Consider the following 8,874-nt stretch of genomic DNA (forward strand, 5'->3'; position numbering starts at 1 on the left):
TCTTTCATCACAATTTATCAAACTATTCGTATTGTTTTTCAACTGTTCATACATAATGACTTAGAAACTTTTACTGCATAATTTCCATACATTAGAAAAAAAAGTATATAAATCAATGAGTTCTTAATGTTTACATATTTTTGAATTGTTCTTTAGAAAGACCCTATATTGGAAACCATACAAAATATTGTAGTCAATTTATCTGTCTATTGTAAATTATATGTGTGGTGACATTGTTTGTAAAAAAAAGTGTGTGTACTTTTTCCATGTGTTTGCAAATAGAAAATGTTGTTTTTTTAGTTTGTTTTAAAAATGTTCTTTGAATAGGAGAGATTCAAAGCCCTTCATAAGTTTGATGTATTGTGTTAAAAGATTGTAGGAGATTTCTTGAAGGGAGATTCTACGGTGCATTCGCCCATTTGACTTCAGTGGTGAAGTCACTGCAATTGACCAATAGAATTAAAGCCCTAATCAACCCTAATTAATTCTAAGTTAATTTAAGCCACATCAGCTCTATGGTAAAAATAACTTTACTGTGGGACCCATTTTTAAAAAAAACTTTTGATTATTGCATATAAGTCCCCATTCATTTAATAATATCTTACAAATTAAAATTAACTTTTATTAGATTACAATTTTTTTTAAACTCATATTATCGTTCTTCTTCTTCATCCTTCACCCTTCTCCCAACTTTCCTTCAAAACCCTAAATCCCTAAATTCCATCCATATGTTCTTCTTCTGCAACCTTCTCCCAAATTGGACATACTCCGTAATTCTTCAAATCATATGTTCTTCTATCTTCTTCCACTTTCGATTTTTGTTTACTCTCTCTGCGAACCTGCGAACAGATGAACATGACTTCGACCTCTTCGGCGCCAACGAAATCATATTCTCAAGGTTGGTGAAGACAATGAGATCGATAAATATGGACGAAAGATGAAGCTGCTCAAGGTGAAGGATGGGACACTCCCACCCATTTTTTAACCGTGTTCATGTTTGATGTTGAGCTTTCAGAGTAAATTTGCGTGTAATTCAGATCTGGTTCTTTTTTCAGCAGATCATCTATGGTACAAAGCACAATGATTCCATGTTGTAGCCTCCTTTGACAGGTTCATATCGATCCAATATGTATATTTTCCAATTCTATGTGATTGTGGATTAGATTTGTATTTATGTAATTAATGAATTCTGAAATGGAATTGAATTATCCAAAAATTGTGTAGTTGTGGATTAGGGATTGTATTTTATCATATGCATGAATTCTGAATTTGCATTTGAATTGAATTTTGAGGTAGTTAAATAAGATTTCACATATCTGATACATATGTTTATCTTATGGTTTGAGGACACATTTAAATGGATATGCTCCTCCATTGGGCTGTTGATTTTTTTGTTATTTGTTACCCTGTTTGATGCAGGTTTTATTAGCCTTATTGGTTTTGTGGTGAGCTTCTGTCTATGATGGTTAAGCATGTTGTGTGTGTCTTGGATGGTTAAGCATGCTGCTTCTGTCATAGATGGTTAAGAATTACGTGGATTCTGACCTATGGTGGTTAAGCATTATGCCCTTTGTTGGCTTTATTGATCTTTGCTTCTGTTAAATAGTTAAGCCTCGAATTATTGCCTTATGGCTTTAATTAGGCGGCAAAGTAATTTTCAACTTCCTGTAATGGAATCGTACAAGACATATTTGTCAATCTGAATGTAAAGAAGAATAAATTATCCATAATATAAACATTATTACAGCATGAGTTAACCATTCAAAACATATATTGATAACCAAAAATATAATTGCCTAAAACTTGCTCTGAAATATTAACTCTTTTCTTGCTTTCAGGGGTTTGTTTCGACTGTAAGACATATGCGCTCATTCGTTCCTGCCATTTATGACATAACAGTGGCTGACCCTAAAAGTACTCCTGCTCCTACAATGCTAAGACTCTTAAATAGGAAACCTTCTGTGGTAAGCTCATTTAATTAAAGTTTCAGTAATACATTTATTTTCATAATCCTAATCATCTAATTGAAATCCTCTGTATGCCATGACATTAGAAAATGATAAAACAGAAAATGATAAAAAACATTGGAGAAGGCAAAGTATCCGAATCAAACAATGGTGATACAGTTATTGATATTCCACCAGACCTGTTGATTACAGAATTTGAGGACCCAATCGTAGCAATAGTTAATTCTACATATCCGGAATTTACGAGCAATTCTTGCTTCTACATTGGAGGTTGTTGACAAAATATCTAAATCATATTCTTGATTTAATGGCAGGTATACATGATTCAATTTTTATATTCATTTGAACTAACTATTTAAATTCCCAATACAGGAGACGTGCGTGATTATTTCAGTGCAAATTCTATTGATAAGTCGGAATTCCACGATGTAACATTGGTTGACATCCTCACCCCAGAATTTCTCAGTTCACTGCAAACATCAGGATTACCTAACCATCATATAAAACTAAAGGTTGGGACACCAATTATGTGAAGGATAGAAAAACACTTAGAAAGGGGGGGTTTGAATAAGTGTAGCTTTAAAAACTTGACAGATAAAAATAAATTGCACAGTTATTTTTATCCTGGTTCGTTGTTAACTAAACTACTCCAGTCCACCCCCGCAGAGATGATTTACCTCAACTGAGGATTTAATCCACTAATCGCACGGATTACAATGGTTCTCCACTTAGTCAGCAACTAAGTCTTCCAGAGTCTACTGATCACACACTGATCACTCCAGGAACAACTGCTTAGATACCCTCTAAGACTTTTCTAGAGTCTACTGATCCACACGATCACTCTAGTTACAATCTGCTTAGTTCACTCCTAAGACTTCCTAGAGTATTCTGATCCACACGATCACTCTAGTTCCTTACAACTTAATGTAATCAATTCTAAGAGTATTACAATTGCTTCTTAAAAGCGATAATCACAACTGTGATATTTCTCTTAATCGTTTAAGCTTAATCTCACTAATATATTACAACAGCAATGTAGTGAGCTTTGATGAAGATGAAGATTCTGAGTTTAGATTTGAACAGAGTTTCAGCAAGTTAATAAGCGTTGTTTTGTTCAGGATCGTTAAAATCATTAACCTTGCTTCTCATCAGAACTTCATATTTATAGGCGTTGGAGAAGATGACCGTTGAGTGCATTTAATGCTTTGCGTGTTCCGTACAGCATCGCATTTAATGTTATACGCTTTTGTCAACTACCTCGAGCCTTGTTCACGCTGTGTCTACTGACGTAGCCTTTAGTAGCTTTTAACGTTCCTTTTGTCAGTCAGCGTAGCTTGCCACTTGTACTTCCTTCTGATCTGATGTTTGTGAATACAACGTTTGAATATCATCAGAGTCAAACAGCTTGGTGCATAGCATCTTCTGATCTTCTGACCTTGAAGTGCTTCTGAGCGTGATACCATCAGAACTTCAGTGCTTCTGTTCTCTTGTTCTTCTGATGCTTCCATAGACCCGTGTTCTGATTCTGCTTCGACCATCTTCTGATGTCTTGCCAGACCATGTTCTGATGTTGCATGCTGAACCCTTGAGACAAAGCTTCTGAGCGCTGAATTATGCGTACTCTTTATATATTTCCTGAAAGGGAAATTGCATTGGATTAGAGTACCATATAATCTTAAGCAAAATTCATATTATTGTTATCATCAAAACTAAGATAATTGATCAGAACAAATCTTGTTCTAACAATCTCCCCCTTTTTGATGATGACAAAAACATATATAAATGATATGAATTTGCGATCAGAAAGAATAGACGGCAAAAGACAAATTACACAGCTATAGCATAAGCATATGAATATGTCTCCCCCTGAGATTAACAATCTCCCCCTGAGATAAATAATCTCCCCCTGAAATAAATACTCGAAGAACTTTAATAAAAGACTTCCCTGATTATTTCGGTAGAGACGATCATATAAGCTTCTGTCTTCAGAGAATTCATAGCTTCTGACTTCTGCTTCCATAGGACAGCTTCAGAAATAGAATTTCTTTAGATCCCTAGAACACTCACAGCTTCTGATTCCTGCTTCCATCTAGGACAGCTTCAGAACTTGAATTTCTTTGATCTTCTGAACATTCACAGCTTCTGATTTCTGCTTCCATTCAGGACAGCTTCAAAACTTGAATTTCTTTGATCTTCAGAACATTCACAGCTTCTGATTTCTGCTTCCATCTAGGACAGCTTCAGAACTTGAGTTTTCTGGATCTTTAGAACATTCGCAGCTTCTGATTTCTGCTTCCCTCGGATAGCTTCAGAGCTTGAATTTCTACCAACATCACTTCATGCTAGATTTGTATCAGAACATTGTTGAATGTACCAGAGCATCATCAGAGCATCTCTACATCCTGAAATGTTACAGAACAAAAACTAAACGACAAAAGTCAGCATGAACGAGTCAGAACATAAAATGTATATTTGAACACATAATATGTATCAGAGCCACATAGGCTAAAATAATGTATCAGAGCAAATAGAATTTTGTCAGAACAAATGGACAAATATAGATCAAATTCTATTATCAGTGCTTCTGATTCATTCTTCTTTCTTGCTTCTGATCTCTGAAGCTTGACAGCACTCGGCTTGCTTCAGATTCCATGGTTTTGCTTCTTGTGTTTGCTTTGAAGATTCTCTTCACTTCTTTATACCTGCAAAACACTTAAACCATATAGAACTTGCAGTTCTTGTTAGTAAATGTGTGGGAGCTTTACCCAGCAACTGATAGATTAATCAAATCATTTATCATTTATCTTCTCCCCCTTTTTGTCATAACATCAAAAAGCAATATTTCAAAAAATTCAGATGCATAAAACGACAAATAGAATCACTGGAATGTAAAAGCAAAGAAACTTTTTCATTGATAATCAAAAGATATTACAAAAGGTTCCTATGTTTAACAAGATGAGAAACATTCCTAGCAAATACATAAAAAGTCATCCCAAGAGGAAATGACTACAAAAATTAAAAACAGCACCCTAGCAGGACACGCTCGGTGTCAACCCATCAAGAATCCCTGTGGACTCTTGTCTTCCAGACTAGAACCTCCACTGTAGGAGAGATCCAAGTGACCAAAGAGGAAGAGAGGGACAGTTCACAGACAGAGAGCTAATGTTGCAAACGGGGCTTTCCCTTAACATAGAAGTTAAGAATATCATTCTTAACCTCCTCCCATAACTCAAGAAAGTCTTCTGTCTTTGGGTGAAAGTTGGTAACAACATCAAAGAAGAGGTCTGACTTGAGAGGTATTAGGAGAGCCATCCCGAGATATGCAGAGATCTGTCGCCTTTGAGTCATAGATCTTCAACAGGCTTAGGGTGAACGCTAGGTTTGAGCTAGGATTTTTTTTAAAAAAATTGTTTGAGCAAGAGATGAAAACGGAAGAGAGAGAGAGAAAAAAAAAACTTGATGAGGAATGCAAAGAGATAGAGAAAGATGAGAGGGAAAGAGAAGAGTTTGAAGAGTATTTAAGAAAAATAAAATGAATAGCATTTAATGTTACGTGACGTGAGGAGAGATAATAAAGACAAATGAGGTGACTAGCACAGTTACCTATGGTCGGCGTCCCTTCAACTGCACGCACGTTTATCCATGAATAGTAACGACAGGTTTACCATCCCGAGATAAAAACGTAACAGCTGTTTTGCTTTAAAAGAGGTTCTGAATCAACTTAGACAATGAAACGTTAGTAATAACCGAATCATAATTTCTAAAAGATTTCAATCAGAACTTCTGATAAAAAAAATAATCCATTTTCATTTCAGAAGATACTCATACATAAGAACTTCTCATCTTCTCATTCTGGGCATAAATCCATACTGATGTTCTTCAGAATGAACTTAAACCTATCTTCAGCCAGGGGTTTTGTAAAGATATCAGCCCATTGATGGTCTGTATCAACAAAGTTTAAAGATATAACACCCTTCTGAACATAGTCCCTTATGAAATGATGTTTAATCTCAATATGTTTAGCTTTTGAATGAAGAATAGGATTCTTAGATAAACATATAGCAGAAGTATTATCACAGAATATAGGAATGTTACTCTCAAATATCTGATAATCTTCCAGCTGACTCTTCATCCAGAGCATCTGTGTACTGCAACCAGCAGCAGCGACATATTCTGCTTCTGTCGTTGATAGAGCAATAGTTGCTTGCTTCTTGCTATACCAGGAGATCAAATGACTTCCAAGAAATTGACAACTTCCTGAAGTACTCTTTCTTTCAATTCTGTCTCCAGCATAATCAGCATCGCAGAATCCTACTAAGTTGTATTCTTTAGATTTTCTGTAAACTAAACCAACATTAGTAGTACCTTTCAGATACCTTAGAATTCTCTTAACAGCAGCTAAATGAGATTCTCTAGGATCTGATTGGAATCTAGCACACAAACAAACACTGAACAGAATGTCAGGTCTAGAAGCAGTCAGATATAGAAGAGATCCAATCATACCTCTGTATAACTTCTGATCTACCTTCTTACCTACCTCATCCTTACCTAGGATGCATGTTGGATGCATAGGAGTTTTGGCTTCTTTGCAGTCTAGAAGATTAAACTTCTTCAGAAGTTCCTTCACATACTTGGTTTGGTGAACATACGTTCCTTCTGATGTTTGATTTATTTGTATTCCGAGGAAATACTTGAGTTCTCCCATCATGCTCATTTCAAACTCAGCCTGCATAGACTCAGCAAACTCCTTTCCAAGTGTAGCATTAGATGTTCCAAAAATAATATCATCTACATATATTTGACAAATTAAAATATCCCTTTTAAAGGTTTTACAAAAGAGAGTAGTGTCCACTTTTCCTCTAGTGAAACCATTATCCAGAAGGAAAGAACTTAAGCGTTCATACCAAGCTCTGGGAGCCTGCTTCAATCCATACAATGATTTCTTAAGTTTAAAAACATGATTAGGAGACATAGAGTCTTCAAAACCAGGAGGTTGATGGACATAAACTTCTTCATCTATATAACCATTTAAGAAGGCACTCTTAACATCCATTTGATAGAGAGTGATGTTATGTTGAGTGGCAAATGAAATTAATAGACGAATAGATTCTAACCTGGCCACTGGTGCAAAGGTTTCTGTATAATCCCTTCTTGCTGACTATAACCCTGAGCCACCAGTCTGGCTTTGTTTCTTACCACTTCTCCTTTCTCACTGAGCTTGTTTCTGAAGACCCATTTTGTACCAATTATATTGAATCCATCTGGTCTAGGAACAAGATCCCAAACATCATTCCTTGTAAACTGATTCAGTTCTTCTTGCATAGCAATTATCCAGTCTGGATCTTCTAGAGCATGATCAACAGAAGTTGGCTCGATCAAAGATACAAGACCTAATTGACAGTCTGCATTGTTCTTAAGGAATGCTCTTGTTCTGATTGGATCATCCTTCTTTCCAAGAATGACATCTTCTGAATGACCAGAGATGAGTCTGGATGATCTTCTGACAGATGGTTCTTCAGAAATGCTTAGATCCTCCAGAGAAGCTGATACTTGATCTTCAGATTCTTTGCTTCTGAGAATCTCTGCTTCTGGTGCGTTGCTTCTTGGCTCAACAACTTCTGATATATCAATATCACAATCTGCAAAATTATCAAACTGCTTTGGTTTTTCAGAACCAAGCTTATCATCAAACCTGATATTGATTGATTCTTCTACAATCAATGTTTCAGTATTGTATACTCTGTAGCCTTTTGAGCGTTCAGAATATCCAAGAAGGAAACATTTTTGAGCTTTGGAATCAAACTTACCAAGATGATCTTTAGTGTTCAGAATAAAGCATACACATCCAAAAGGATGGAAATATGAAATGTTGGGCTTTCTATTCTTCCACAATTCATAAGGAGTCTTATTTAGAATAGGTCTGATAGAGATTCTATTCTGAATATAGCATGCAGTGTTTATTGCTTCTGCCCAGAAATGCTTAGCCATATTGGTTTCATTGATCATGGTTCTGGCCATTTCTTGCAGAGTCCTATTCTTTCGTTCTACAACCCCATTTTGCTGTGGAGTTCTAGGACAAGAGAAATCATGGGCAATACCATTTTCTTTGAAGAATTCTTCAAAGGATCTGTTCTCAAATTCACCACCATGATCACTTCTGAACTTTATGATTTTACACTCTTTTTCAGATTGAATCTGAATGCAGAAATCAAAGAACACTGAATGAGTCTCATCCTTGTGTTTTAAGAATTTCACCCATGTCCAGCGGCTATAATCATCTACGATGACTAATCCATATTTCTTTCCTCTGACAGATGCTGTTTTGACTGGGCCAAACAGATCAATGTGCAAGAGTTCTAATGGCCTTGAGGTAGACACAACATTCTTGGACTTGAATGCAGGTTTGGAGAACTTGCCCTTCTGACATGCTTCACAAAGAGCATCTGATTTGAATTTCAGATTAGGGAGTCCTCTGACCAGATTCAGTTTGTTAATCTGAGAAATCTTTCTCAAACTAGCATGACCTAATCTTCTGTGCCAGACCCACTGCTCTTCAGAAACAGACATAAGACAAGTCACCTTCTGACTCATAAGATCTTGCAGATCTGTCTTATAAATGTTGTTCTTCCTCTTGCCTGTAAATAGGATTGAGCCATCCTTCTGATTTACAGCCTTGCAAGACTCTTGATTAAAGATTATATCATAACCATTGTCACTCAATTGACTGATAGATAAGAGGTTATGTGTTAATCCTTCTACAAGAAGTACATTAGAAATGGAAGGAGAGTTACCAGACTTTATAGTTCCAGAGCCAATTATCTTGCCCTTCTGATCTCCTCCAAACTTGACTTCTCCTCCAGACTTAAGCACCAGGTCTTGGAACATAGACCTTCTTCCTGTCATGTGT

At 36.1% G+C, this 8,874-nt stretch overlaps 1 long non-coding RNA gene across 1 annotated transcript; it reads left to right on the plus strand.

Annotated features, from left to right (window-relative positions):
• Positions 1-656: 656 nt before the first annotated feature.
• Positions 657-2,460, plus strand: LOC131612616 (uncharacterized). Its single transcript, XR_009287440.1, has 5 exons — positions 657-952; positions 1,059-1,110; positions 1,839-1,964; positions 2,054-2,237; positions 2,340-2,460. It is a non-coding gene; the product is annotated as an uncharacterized LOC131612616 (long non-coding RNA).
• The last annotated feature ends 6,414 nt before the right edge of the window (positions 2,461-8,874 follow it).

Source organism: Vicia villosa, linkage group LG6 (genome assembly GCF_029867415.1).
Source record: "Vicia villosa cultivar HV-30 ecotype Madison, WI linkage group LG6, Vvil1.0, whole genome shotgun sequence".
In the NCBI taxonomy this organism is placed as follows: Eukaryota; Viridiplantae; Streptophyta; class Magnoliopsida; order Fabales; family Fabaceae; genus Vicia; species Vicia villosa.